The sequence below is a fragment of the Leopardus geoffroyi genome, chromosome A3 (assembly GCF_018350155.1).
Source record: "Leopardus geoffroyi isolate Oge1 chromosome A3, O.geoffroyi_Oge1_pat1.0, whole genome shotgun sequence".
Taxonomy (NCBI): domain Eukaryota; kingdom Metazoa; phylum Chordata; class Mammalia; order Carnivora; family Felidae; genus Leopardus; species Leopardus geoffroyi.
Window position 1 is genome coordinate 66,806,752 of NC_059336.1, and position 15,031 is coordinate 66,821,782.

The following is a 15,031-nucleotide window of genomic DNA, read 5'->3' on the forward strand; positions in this document are numbered from 1 at the left end:
GCCACAGTCTGTCGGATGCTCTTTTGCCTGGCTACTGGCTGGGATCCAGACCCCGGGGAATAGGCATCAGGAAGGAAGGGACATACGCAGCCCCGAGAGTACAGGCTGAGTGTGCACATCAGTGAAAATGGAAAGTACAGGAAGGGGGTTGGTTGGCTGCCTTTGTGTATTTGTGTGGGGGTGGGAGCATTTAAAGGTGGTGGAAGGCACACTTTGCCCCTCTTCATCCCTCCCTGACCTGTCTGACTGCACTGTCAGGCACAGTTCAGTTAAACAGGGCAGGCTGGGAAGGCCTGGGATCTGAACTGGAACCACCTATGGGGCAGAGGCGCTGTAGAACCCAGAGTGTCAGAAATGTAGCAAAGCTCAGGTGGGGGTCTTCAGCATGGTTCCAGAGACCTGAGGTCACTCAGCAGTCAGCTCCAGACCAATCTGTCTGATAGCAGGGTCCCAGGCGGCACCAGGCTGGGCTGCAAAAGTCCTTCCTGGGAAGACTGTCTAGATCCCTGTCCTTGGAGCAAGGTGTCAACAGGCACACACTACCAGGGACAGGAGTGAAGCTGGAGCTGGAACCTCATGTCAGAAATCAGGCTTCAGGAGGCCCATTTAATAGCAGAAGAGTGGGCTCAGGGTCAGCTCATGAGGGTATGATATTCAGAATATTGAATCAGTTTGGCCATACTCCCACATCAGGACAGACACGGGACTTAGAACCAAGGCATGGTCCTGGAGACCTCATACTAGGCCAAGGGACAACCTTGTATTTTGTGGATCCTGAGAAGGTCCTGGGAAATGTGGCAGAGGGTCCTCAGGGGACATGGAGCTACAGCCATTTTCCCACTGGTATGGAGGTACTTCAGTACTTTAACCACTAGTACAACTGAAGCTGTTCATTACTGTCTGAGTGTCAGCCCTAGGCCCAGAGAGACAAGTGTGGCTTGAGGCCCCTGACTCTCCTACAGTCTAAGGGTCATTGGGATAGACTGGGTCAGAGCTGAGCCTGCCCAGGAAACAGTGGGCTCCTTACACACACAGATACATACTCTCCCCCACTTCAGTGGACCAATGGACCCCAGTGGAAGGGTCCTGAGTGGACCTTTAGGATTTCTGTTTGGGCTGAATCAGTGCTCTGGCTGCAGCATGGTGGTAGAGGGCATGCTTTGCCCCTCTTGCTTGTGTCGTTGGAGCTGTTGCTTGCTGGAGGTCTGTGAGCTAGAAGCAACCAAAGGTCAAAATCAGAGGCAAGGTCAACCTAAAGGGTCAGTTTCTAAGGAAAAGGTAGAAAGCACATACAGGAACTATGGGTCAGGGCCCATACCAAGAGGCAGGTGCCAGGGCTAGGGTACTTCCTATGGTGTGTCAGGTGCAAATCCTATGGGCAAGTCTTGGGGGGAAGGAGATGTTTGGAGCTGACCTTTTGTCGGTACAGCCAGACCCCTGGGGAGAGCCAGGATGAGGCTGCAAGAGTCCACGCTGGCCAAATCAAAGGCTCTCCCCATTTGGAATCATAAATGACTACCAGATTGGTTCACTGACAGCAGATTCATGATGGACAATTAAGTGACAGTCAAGAGTACAAGGGGACATGGTAAAAAGATAATCTAAATGGGCCATAAGGGCTCCAGTTTCCTCTTTCAGCTCTGCCATTAAAAGGCTGTGTGACCTCAGATGAATCATTGCCCATCTCTTGGCCACATTTTCTTCACCTGTGAAATGAGTGCTTGAGGCCTGGCAAGGATCTCTGGGGGTAGAGATCATGACCATAGGAAGAGCCATCCCTGAGTGAACCAGGGAACAGCCAGGTAGGAGCTGCTAGAGTATTTCACAGTAGAATTTAGCTTCAGCATCTGGAAAGGCTACTGAAGTTTTCAGTCCAGAAAATGCAATGGAGGAAAAGTGGTTGAATCTTGGCCTGCTTCCAAAGATGCTCAGATCTCAGACTTGCATCAAGACCAGAAGCCAGAGGGCAGAATTATCTTGAAGCTAAGGAAGCTTCAGGGTCCCCCACCCACATGAATCCCTTCCAAAGTCTTGGAGAGCTCAAGCCCTATGTTCACTTTCTTTTCCTTAAGGAGAGTATCCCCAAACTGTATCTGTTCAAACCCCATGAAATCTGGCCCCAGCCCTGCCAGATGGCCTGTGACTTGGAGCCATTACTGTGGCTGGTGGAAGGTACTGACGAGCACCCATTCTGACTGGATGACCAAACTCAGTGACACACAGCAGGCCACTGCACTGTGGTGCTTGTCATGTACCTATTTACTTATACCTGATAAAAGTAATAATCCCATACATACCTACCCCACTTCCACCTTCATTATCCCACCCGGTCGTCCCCACAAGCCTGTGAGAAGGGCAGGACAGGTCTTGCCACCTGTGAGGCAAATGATGAAACTGGGGCTCAGAGAAGCTGAGAGGCCTGCTCCAGTTCACCAGGTGGGCTGAGGACAGAAGCAGAGCTAAACCCAGAACTCTCTTATGACTAGCCCACGACTCTGAAGTTCCCTGATTCAGGACCAGACACAGGCATCCCAAAGCATAGCATCAAGAGATTCACGCTTCTGCGCCTGGAGAGACACCAAGTGGCTGCCAGTAGCACAGGTGCCTCCATCCTGGTCCTGGGAACAGAGAAGGCACAGGTGGATGTAAGTCAGAAAGCATAACTTGGAATCATAGAGATAGAAAAGTCCAAGAACTTTGGAAAGGAGGAGTTGTTTCCATTTTCCCCTTATTTTCTTTGCATTCCTACTCATGACACAAGTCATTTCAATCAGCTGTATTTATACTAAATATAAATACAAATACTCAACCAAAGTATAATTCAGCTGGCAATAATTTCTCTATAATATCCAGACTGGAAACAACAACTGGAGTTTCAGGGGCCTAATACACATACACACAAGCACACACATACATACACAAGCACACACAAATGCCTCCCAGTAATAACTCTGATCTCTCAAAGCCAGAACTATGTAGAAGAGGGAGAGCCAGCCCTCACCTCAAATGTGAGCCAGATTTGTAGAGTTGGTTTGGCCTAGTGAGACAACCTCCCCTCCCCCACCCCAAAACCTCAGGATAAAACCTACCAACCAAAACAGCAAAGAAAGAAAATAGCTGCAGAGTGACCTGCCAAGCTATCTCCAGTTGCTATAGGCTAACAAGGCCACCTGGGACCCCAGCATAAACAGGACCAAGTCTCATGGCCACTTGAGGTATACTGTGTGTGGCACCTCCAGGCAGGGTTTCAAACCTAGGGAGACTACCAAGGAGCAGTTTGGAGGAACTGTGTGGAACTTGTTGACCTCCTCTCAGAAGGTATTGTCTATTTTCTCAATCTGGATCACCCAGGGTACTGAGATTCATTGGAGGGAAGCTTTGACTATTCCTACAACTTCCTGACCTTAAAAAGGAAGCCCTTCTCTATTCTCCTATAATTTGGAAAAATGGACTTTCTTCCAGCCCCTTTCTGATTTATAGATGTTAATCAAGTCCTTTCTTTTTTAATTTTCTTTCTTTTTTTTTTTTTTTTATTTTTGAGAAAGAAAGAGAGAGAGAGACAGAGTATAAGCAGGGGAGGGGCAGCGAGAGAAACACACACAGAAACTGAAACAAGCTCCAGGCTCTGAGCTGTCAGCATAGAGGCTGATGTAAGGCTTGAACCCACAAACCAGGAAATCATGACCTGAGCCAAAGTCGGATGCCACCCCAAGTCCTTTCTTTCTTTTTCTGATGGGTGAGTCTAAATCCTTAGACTATCTTCAGTGGCTTTTTCTCCCTCTGTCTAATCCCTACTCAAACCCTGGATCCGCTGCAGAGAAGTACAGTATGCCTCTTTGGAGGTGTCCCAGCCAGGATTTGGGGTTTGTGTTGAGGGAAATAGAGAGGAATGCCCTCTAGCTTATATAAGGTTATGTGGCAGTCAGCCTCTAGAATGACCACACAATGGTTCTGCCTCCTGAGATTCACACCCTTGTATATAGTCCCTTCCCACACCATGAGCTGACCTGTGTGATCAACAGGATATTGTTGAAATGATGGAATGTGACTTCCGAGGCTAAGTCATAAAAGACATCGCAGCTTCTGCCCTGTGCTCTGTCTTGGATCACTTGCTCTGGTGGAAGCCAGGGGCAATGTTGTGAAGATGCTCGAGGAAGCCTATGGAGAAGTCCTTGTAGTGATGAATAGAGGCTTTCTGCTAACAGCCAGCATGAACTTACCACCTGTGTAAGGGAGGCAGCCTGGAAGTCAATCCTCCACCCATCATGCCTTTAGATGACTACAGCCCCAACTGACATCCTGATTCTGCCACCTTTTACGAGAGAAACAAAGCCAGACCACCCACCTAAGCTAGAGATAATAAATGTTTACTGTTGTAAGACAATACACTTAGGGATGATTTGTAATACAGCGTTAGATAACTAATCAAAGCAAAAGGGGACAGAGCATAGAGAACTGTTCAGAGCCCTGCCAAATTATTCTTTTTTTTAATTTTTTTTATGTTTATTTATTTTTGAGAGGGAGACAGAATGTGAGCAGTGGAAGAACAGAGAGAGAGGGGGACACAGAATCTGAAGCAAGCTCCAGGCTCAGAGCTGTTAGCGCAGAGCCCGAGGCGGGGCTTGAACTCATGAACCACGAGATCATGACTTGAGCCGAAGTCAGGTGCTTAACCAACTGAGCCAACCAGGTGTCCCGGCCAAATTATTCTAATCCTAGTGGGATACCCAACCATCCAGAGTCCCAGTGATGGGCACATGACCCTTGCTTGGCACAAATGACTCTCCATCTCCTTGGCTCCTTTCTAACTGAAGCTTCTGGAAGTCTGAATTAAATTCACAGAAAGGCAGTAAAAAGTAGAAAGGTGAGGAGAAGAAAGTTCAAGTGCTCTGTACTTCAGCCCAATTAAGGAATATAAAAGCAAAAAGTTCCTGGTAACTGGACTGTGCATTTCCTTATCTGTGTTTGACATGAATTCCTGTGTCCTGCTCTTTTGAAAGGAGATAGAAATAGCATTTGCTTCCATCCCTTTAAAAATAAGTAGATCAAACTCAGTGTAGGATTTTGTGGAGCTGCATTTTTTTTCTCCTATAATTAGGGAGAAGGGGAAGAAGTTTGTCTACATTTTCTACATATGGGACATAGATATGGGAGACACAAGAGAGGGAGGAAACATGGTCTTTCAGTAAATAAATCAAATAACTTACAGTGTAAATAAATAAATAAATGAATGAATAAATAAATAAATAAATGTCTCTACTGGGAAGAAATAGCACAATTGGCTAGGGGACAGGGGACATACTGTCACAGTTCCTGAGATCATCTGGGTAGACCTTCCAACTTGAGGGTGAGATTAACTCTGCCTGTAAACTTGTACGGAAAGAGCCTGAAAAACCCATATTTGCTGTCAACTTCTTCAATCTGTTGCTATTGTCAAATTCTATAAAGTGCTGGATGTTGAAAGCCACTGTACCATTTAGTTACTTAGTCGTCTAGGAAACTCACAGCAACAGTGAATGGCTTTTTTTTTTTTTAAGGAATCATTTTTTTTTCCTTTCAAAAAAACTGAGATATAATTTATGTTCCATAAAATCCACCATTTAGTGTACAGTTCAGTGGGTTTTACTACAAGGTTGTGCAACCATCACCACTATCTAATTCCAGAATATTCTCATCACCCCAAAAAGAAACCCCTGTACCTGTTAGCAGTCACTCCCCACTCCTCCCTTCCCTCAGCCCCTGGCAACCACTAACGTATCTTCTGTCTCAACAGATTTTCCTTTTCTCGACGTTTTATATAAACGGAATCATACAATATATGATGTTTTGTGACTGATTTCTTTCATACAGCGTAATGTTTTCAAGGTTCATCCATGTTGTAAAGCAGGAATCAGTATTTTATTTCTTCTTATTGCTGGACAAGTTTTCATAATATGGATCTAGTACATTTTGTTTATCCATTCATCATTGACAGATGCTTGGGTTATTTCCAGTGAGAAGTTTTTTTTTTTTTTTTTTTAATGTTTATTTGTTTATTTGGGAGAGAGAGAGAAAGAGAGAGAGAGAGACAGAGGGCACATGCACACACACGCAAGTTGGGGAAGGACAGAGGGAGAGAGACAGAAAATCTCAAGCAGGCCGCTCGCCTAGTGTGGAGCCCGACGCAAGGCTCAGTCCCAGGACCATGAGATCATGATCTGAGCCAAAACCAAGAGTCGGTCACTCAATCGACTGAGCCTCCCAGGTGCCCCTTTAGTGAGAAGTTTTTAAGGAAGCCCAATCTTGTTGTGTTCAATATGATTGTAAGTGATGTTTCCTGTCCCCTCTCTGGTCACCATAGAACTTCCCCCAGAAAGCAGTGTACCCTGCTGTTGCAGTGCAGCAAGAAATGAACACTGTGTACTGTAAGGATGAAATCAGCTACATAGCTCTGGATTGACCACAGGAAGTCCCACATCAGGAAATTCCCCCCTGGGTATTTTTCTTGGTATTCAGGCAATGTAGTGATTATCTCAAGCCTACGCCAGGGAGCTTGCTAGAATTCCTTTCCCTTTGCAGCCCTCCTGTTTCCAAGGTTAATGACAGCAGATAAGCTTTTACGTAGTCATTTGAGCAAATGACCCCCCTGTCCCAGTCAAGAAATGAAGTAGATGATCATTCTTAACTGGCCGCATATGGAGTGTAGAGAAGAGGCTGAGTTGTGTGTGAGCAGGAGAGCAGTGATGATGACTGGGAAGGAGTCTTTTTAAGTAAAAACACATTGTTCATCAGTCAGCCAGTCATTGTAAATTATCAGCCCTTCTTTGGTCTTGACCCTGTACCAGGCACTGTGAGACACACATCACTTCCTCTTAAAGACCTTAGGGCCTAAACAGGGAGGCTATGATATATCACAGTAGCTGATGACTGAAAAGCCCAGCTTCCATAGTATGAACAGGCAAGTTGCCTTGCACACAGAAAATAATCGAATATTATGCCAGCAAAACCAAAAGCCTGAACCCTTGGAGGGGAAAATAACTGCAAATAAAAGAAGTGTAAGGAAATGGCACCTGGGGTGCCTGGGTGACTCAGTTGATTAAGCAGCTGACTTTGGCTCAGGCCATGATCTTGCTGTCCATGGGTTCAAGCCCCATGTCAGGCTCTGTGCTGACAGCTCAGAGCATGGAGCCTGCTTTGGATTCTGTGTCTCCCCTCTCTCTGCCCCTCCCCTGCTCATACTCTGTGTCTCTCTCCTTCAAAAAATAAATAAACATTAAAAAAATTTTTTTAATTGATGAAGACTATTTATAAAAAGAAAGAAAGAAATAACAAAAGGAAGAAAGAAAGAACACCTCTGGTTCATTTACTAGAAAATTAATAAGAAAATAGGAAAAACAAAAAGAAAATAGGAAAAGCTAGATGTGCCCGTTATTAAGCTATTAAGCTCTCAGCTGCTGGCCAGGACTATACACACTTTTCTCCCTTTCTAGCTGCTCCCCAATATGCTGTACTGTGGAAGCCTGCAAGGCTGGACTAGGGACACAAGGTTTACTTCTTCTCCTGTTTGCTACCTGTTCCTGTTAGCGTCACACCAGCAATGAGTCTGCGCCTGGCAGTGGCAGCTCCTTCCAGGGAGCAGCAGACACCCTCACCGCACCCTACTCAGAAACCTCAGGAGTGTTCAGGCAGCAGCCCCTCCTCAGAGGCTAAGTACCAGCTCCACAGAACCCCTTGTCCAAGTTCTAAGTTTTAGCAATTCCAACCTCTTTCATTTGTTCCCTCAGCCTTAGGGACGGCAGTTGTTTCTGATAGTTGCTACATCCGTGATAGGTTACACGGATAGGTACATCCGTGTCTTGTCAACTACTTGTTACCACTAGCTAGCAATCATTGATTTCAAATTGTCTGTTAAAATAAATGGGGTGGTTCCATTTCCTGTCAGTCTCTAAACCTGACTGATAGAGTGGATCCAGACAAACTAAGGCTGCTGTTGCTGTCCAGGGGTGACCATTCCTGAAGGAATATTCTTCTTTGGTTAGGAGATGGCCAGAAGTGAGTGCCAGGAAGTCCACACCCTACAGGAGAGGCCTCCAACCATGCCATGTGAGCCAGAATTAGGAAGATTTTTCATTCAATAGATAAATTCAGTTTCCTAGATATATAGCATAGGAAGGAATAAGGATTGAATGAAACTGGGTGAATATTGCATAGCTCTCCCACAACATCTTTGCGTATCCATCCTGTTCATGTGTGGATGATACTTCAGATACCCAGAAGTCAAACTAGGAAGACTGTATCCCAGAGTCTGACCCTGTAGTATCGACAAGTTGTTAAGAGTACCTATTGAGTCCTTTACTTACCCTTTTAATGTTTCCTTCAAAAGACTCCGAATTTCTGTGGTGCCTAGGTGGCTCAGTTGGTTAAGCATATGACTTTGACACAGGTCATGATCTCTCAATTTGTGAGTTTGAGCCCCGGATTGGGCTCTCTGCTGTCAGCGCTGAGCCCGCTTTGGATCCTCTGTCCCCCTCTCGCTCCACAACCTTTGGATCATGACCTGAGCCAAAATCAAGAGTCAGACACTCAGCCAAATGAGCCACCCAGGCGCCCCTAAAAGCTTTACTCAATTTCTGACCTATGGCTCATAGCAAGGGTCTTTAGACAGAGTGAAGGGATAGCAGAAACCAGCTGCTAATGACAAAACTGAAAGAGTGGTTAATTTATTACAGCAACCAGCCAATAATACTAGAATGAAGAAGAGTAGACTTCTCCATTGAGTAGAATATATAACCATTTCATAATGATTCTGAGGTAAAAATGTATCATAGTTTTTGAGAGCATTGACAAATTTCAAGGTCCTTCTAATCCATCCAGTAAAGTGTGTTACAATTGCTACTGGTTAGCAAGAGTATTTTAAACATAGGAAAACATTCTAGAAATTATTTTGTTGAGAGTTATTGTATCTGTCTATGTACCTGAAACACCCATCTGCTTCTTTTCATCTTGGAAGATGAACTGTCCCTGAAGCAACACTTTACCTGTTCCTAATTGACTCAGGAGAGTTGATCTCTTTTTTGTTGATGATTCTTCCCATATCATGAGCTTGATAAACACAAAAGCTCTCACTGTCAGTTGAGTGATAAAAACATGGAGATTACCAAACATACCTAATTATTTTCTAGCATCTTTCCTTTTATAAAGCAAGAAAGTAGACTTTTGGTAGCTACCAAACAGCATCTAAAAAGTGCCAAATAAGCTTCATGTGCAAAAAATACTTTGCTGGCATTCTTTTGAAGTTGAGGGGAAGAGTTACCAGAAGATATTGAGCCCTCATTTTGGATGGAAGCATAGGTGCTTGAGAACTTGGCTAGGTGGCTGATAAGGGTAACAATGCAACTTTTTTTTTTTTTTAATTTTTTTTTTTCAACGTTTATTTATTTTTGGGACAGAGAGAGACAGAGCATGAACAGGGGAGGGGCAGAGAGAGAGGGAGACAGAATCGGAAACAGGCTCCAGGCTCTGAACCATCAGCCCAGAGCCCGACGCGGGGCTCGAACTCACGGATCGCGAGATCGTGACCTGGCTGAAGTCGGACGCTTAACCGACTGCGCCACCCAGGCACCCCAACAATGCAACATTTTAAAATAAACAGGGCATGGACACTTGGGTGGCTCAATTGGTTAAGTGTCTGACTCTTGGTTTTGGCTCAGGTCATGATCTCATAGTTTGTGAGCTCGAGCCCCGTGTCAGGCTCCACGCTGACAGCGTAGAACCTGCTTGGCATTCTCTCTCTCTCCTCCTCTCTCTCTGGCCCTTCCCCAGTTGCTCTCTCACCACCAGCACAGAGCCTAATGTGGGACTTACACTTATGAACCATGAGATCCTGACCTGAGCCAAAACCAAGAGTCGGATGCTTAACCAACTGAGCTACCCAGGCACCCCAGAAGTGAGGAACGTTTGATGTTGGTTCAAAAGCACCAAAAATTAATGGGCTTCTGAGGAAGAATACTCAGTTGATGTGAGTCACTTGTGCTATCAAGGCAGGTTACACAGATGGTGAATGATTTTTTACTAGTTTCGGTGAAAAGCAGACTAAAAGTCCCGAGAGCAATTTTGATCCATAACTCTTCTCTTCATCATACATAATTTATTTTGCTTATTCATTTTAATATTCATATGTATGTATATATACATTTATTTAAACATGTACAGTTATATACAAAAGTTAAATGACAACCTTAGCTTTAAAATATGATTAACCTTACATTACATGACAAAGTATACCATATCAATTTACCTCTTCATTGATGCCTTAAAAAAAAGATATAAGCTACACTTGGTGATCCAGTTCTTTTCTCTCTGCTTCTCTGTGAATTTCAAGTTTTTAAAAAATATTTCAGGCAGCCAAAGATTTCTCGTTAATTACCTGAATACTCTATAATATTAATCTAAAGACTTAGTGGGGCACATGGCTGGCTCAATCAGTAGAGCATGTTGAATCTTGATCTTGGGGTTGTGAGTTTGAGCCCCATATTCGGGGTAAAAAAAAGTCTTAGTTTTTTTTTAAGGATCTTGAAAATCATGTTTAAGCTGCAATTATAAAATAACACAATCATTGCTATTGAAGTTTGTCAGAGAGATGACAATCAGAAATTTTCCACAGGGTGAAAAAAAGAGGGATGCCTGGCTGGCTCAGTTGGTACAGCATGCAACTCTTGATCTCAGGGTCATGAGTTCAAGCCCCACATTGGATATGGATCCTACTGAAAGAAAGAAAAGAAAAGAAAAGAAAAGAAAAGACAGAAAATTTCGAAGGACATTGAAGGTGAAGTAATGAAATCCGAGGGATTTGAAGCATTGTCTGAAATTCACAAGAACAAATCCATTTTTTTCTTTCTTATTAACACATTTATTGTTATAATTTAATTTAGTTGAATGTACATATTTGCATTCTCATAATCTTAAATATTTTGTGGAAACAATGATAATTTATTTGACCTGTAAAACCAGTATCAAAAAATTAGAAAGTTCAAATCAATTAAGCTTTCCAAAGAAAACAAGACAAGAAAAAAAAAAAAAAACCCGAGTCTTGCCTAAGATGAGATATACATTTATATTACACCCCACACTGTGGATAAAATGAAGCTGAAGCTGTAAAGCTGTTTTTAAGCCAAAATTGTCAAATCGGTCTTATCAAGGATTCACCTCTATTGAGAGTATCAGTGAATGTGGATCCAGATATAATTTTGCATTCATTTATCAAATATTAAAAATACTTCATAGCAGTTCACCTTAGTACTTTCTTATGACTGTGTAGACTTTATTTTCTGTATTCATAATCAAAATGCTCTGGCATTTGAAGCCTTGATCCTGGACAGACTGCACCTCCCAGGGCTAGCCAATCCCTAGAGAGCAAACACTCCTCTCTAAGAGTCTCTTTGATATACAAAGCAACCAGTCCAGAGCCTACACCTGACTATCTCTTTTATCAAACTCTTCACACACCAAGCCAGTATTTCCCCTGCCCTAAACCACCTCAGCACTAAGTGCCAGACAAGTAGGGACTATAGCCCAAAATTACTCAAACCATCCAATGCTAAGTTTACTCAGTACATCTACCCTGCCTCACCCATTCCTTCCTATGAACTACAATAAAGGCTTTGGGCTGTATTCTTGGCTTCTGTCTCTTGATCAGCATGGTGCTTCCCCATGTGGCCCTATGTCACATGCCTAGCCTCCTGTTTCTAGGAATCTGTGAGTATAAACTTCTTTTCATGACAATTGTTTCCATGTCTGTATGTCTTACCATCCCTGATTTTTTAAAATACTGGCTTTAGGGCACCTGTCTAGCTCAGTAGATAGAGCATACGGCTCTTGATCTTGGGGTTGTGAGTTCGAGCACCATGTTGGGTGTAGAGATTACTTAAAAACAAAATGTTTTTTTAAAAAATCCCAGATTCATTTCTTGAACAGACTGCTAATTGTTCCCTCAATGCCTATTTGCATTTCTTTTCCTTCTCTTGAGATCCCCATTATGAGTCTGAGTGACAGGTTCCTGTGATCTGTTAACCAACTATCCCTTAACAAAGCCAATCACAGATGTACAGACAGATCATCATACATGGCCAATCACTTTTCCTCTGTGGGGAAGGGCAAAGGTTTTCCTCACATACAGATGCACAAACAAGAACCACAAGCTCCAGTGCTGTAACTTTAACCATGGGTCAGAAACAAACACAGACACTAACACATGTGCCTACCATAAACAAAAATCAGAAGTAAACTTGTGTAGGTAAACACTTCTGAGAGTGCAGAACTAGACAGGCAGAAAGTGTGGGCCACTATTTTCTCCCCATCCACTCTGGGGATCTTGCATGGTTCCATCCTGTGGAATTCCTTAAACAAAGAAATGTTGACCTAAGCCTGCAAGCCCAGGTCTCCACTTCACCTTTGGAGACTTTTCTCGGACTTCCCAGCACAACAGTGGTTCCCCAGAGCCTTACCCAGGCTCCCAGCCTTTAAGCTGGAAGATGAACATTTAACTTCCAACTTCGTCTACCTGGACTTCTCTCTGGTCAGCACCTCTGGGACCCAGTCCAGGCCTTTCAACTCTCCCCCAAAAGACAGGTCCTAGTGGTTTCCAACAGGCACACAGACATGACTTAGAGAGCCACATTTTCTGCTTCTAACTTTTGAAAGACAAAACACACACACACACACACACACACACACACACACACACACACATCTCATCCACAATGGACAGATAGGTATGACCACCAGATTTTGACACATAAGAACTCTGAAAATGAGCCAAATTTGCCAGATTTTGGCCAAAATTCACTGGTTGGTTAAGGCAACTCTGAACTCAGAAGGTCAGGGTGGCACAAAGTATCTCAAACTTCTATTTTCTGTGAGGTTCTTGATCTGGGGGCTGCTCTCTACTCTAGGGAGTCCTTGTGAGGGAGCAGGACCTCGGAAACTATGAAATTGTTAAAATGACAATAACAATCATTGTTCTTCAAATGAAATTATATTCCTCAGCAAATCAGCTGAGCCTTAGTTTGGCCTATTAGGACACATTCTCAGATGATATTAAAACATCACACAAACATCTCTGCCTTATTTCCAAGTTTTGTATCATTTTCCCTGAACAAAGTTTCATCTCTGGAAGTAGAAGCAAAGACCACAAATAAAGGCAAGTTCAAGTGCTAGATTTTCTGATTCCTAAGAAATGAGAAAATATCACCAGATAACTTTCAAACACAGTCAGATGTTAAAAGTGTTCATAGGCTTTGAATTTAACATTCCACTGCTAAAAACCTATGCTACAGAAGTCTATGGAGGCGTATATGCCCAGAGCTTCATGCCCAAAGATGTTTGTCTTCATGCCCTTTATCACAGAGAAGAACTGGAAACAATCCAAAGGGTTCATTAATGATGTGTAGTAGAAGCTTTTACTCCTTCAACAGTATGGGACTTTATCCTCACTCCACTCCTTACCAATTATGTGTCCTGAACTCCTAGCCTTTTTGTAAAATTAGGGCTAACAATGCCCAGGGTTGGATTACCCAATATGCAGATGTGCACAGGCCCTAGTAAAGCAGAGGCACCAAAGAAAATGCTTTTGAAGGAATCTAATGTTTGAGGGAAAGAAAAAAAAAAACACTATAATAGTTAGAATAAAGTATACTTTCTTACGCTTATTTTATGTTTTTTGTTTGTTTGTTTTTGTTTTTGATTTATGAACAACATGGTGCTCCCATGATCTTGTTGGGAAAGAAAAACTTTACCTCTACCCCCTTAAATTTAAAGCTTGGGACCTGTGAGTCAAACTGACAAAAGAGCTTAGCAAGAGAAAAGATGATTTTAATCTCATGTGTATGGGAGTTCACAAAGCCGTGTGATTCAAAGGGGCGATTAGAATTTGGGGATTACATGCCATCCTAAGAGATGAATCAGGGGAGAAGGAGAAGGGCACAGTATGGAAAAAATAAATGGGCCCTTAAGGGAGTGAATGGGACTCAGGATAGTTTTGCAACAGTATGTCTGTTTGGGCATGGTGCTGACTTCTCTGGGAAGATTAGTGGCACCTGGGGAGGGGATTTATGACTATTAAGTTCTTTTGGGAGGCTCTGCTTTTAGGCAGATAAGGGATTTCAGGAACTGAAAATATTTGCATTCCAACTCAAAATAGTTTTTATACCATAGTCACAGAGACTTAAAAAAGGACCCCTTCAGTCTTCTCCTAACCACGAGTACTCTTTGTCAGTGATTGGTTGTTACACGGATAAGCTACTTGAGAATTTGGGAATGAGGGAAGTAGGATTGCTCCAGAAGGTGAACTGTAAACCCTGTGACTAATGGATCAGAGAGCAGATATGCAAAATTAGTGAAAGAGGCTCAGCGGCCCAGCAGGACTTGACTGCAACCGGATTAAATATATTAACATATCTAAAGAGAGTGTGTCATTTAGAAGTAGGGCTGACTTTTCCCCTCTCTTGTAGTTACTCTACTTTCCCCAACTGCTTACCTTTAAAGCAGACCTCCCATAAATGTTAAGGGGTTGGAATTAGGATGGCAATGAACAATACCTCCATGTATTGACCACCAGATGCCAGACATTGGGCTAAACGTCGTTAGTGTGTTATCATATTTGAGTTTCACAGTAGCCTGAAGCACAAGTATTATTAACCTGTTTAACAAATATTTAGAGAGACAAGAGTGTTGCCCAGGAGATAGCCCAAACTCTCAGGTGGCAAAGCTAAGACCAAACCTCAGAATCCCAGCTCTTGCCCTTCATGCTGCCACAGTCCAGACTCCTGTCCAGGTATCCCTCCCCGGACCTTGAGTGGTTGGCCAGAAATCCCCTAACCCAAACTTTTGCTCATTTTGACAGTGGACCAAAGAAATGGAAAATAAGTCCAGCTCTCCTGGTCTCCTATTCGAGTGACCCACAAAAACATAAATCTTGCAGGGTCTTCACCTCCCAAGATGTCTAAAACCTAGGAGGTGTGAAATCCAAGCATCACTGTGAAGGAGAAGCAGACAG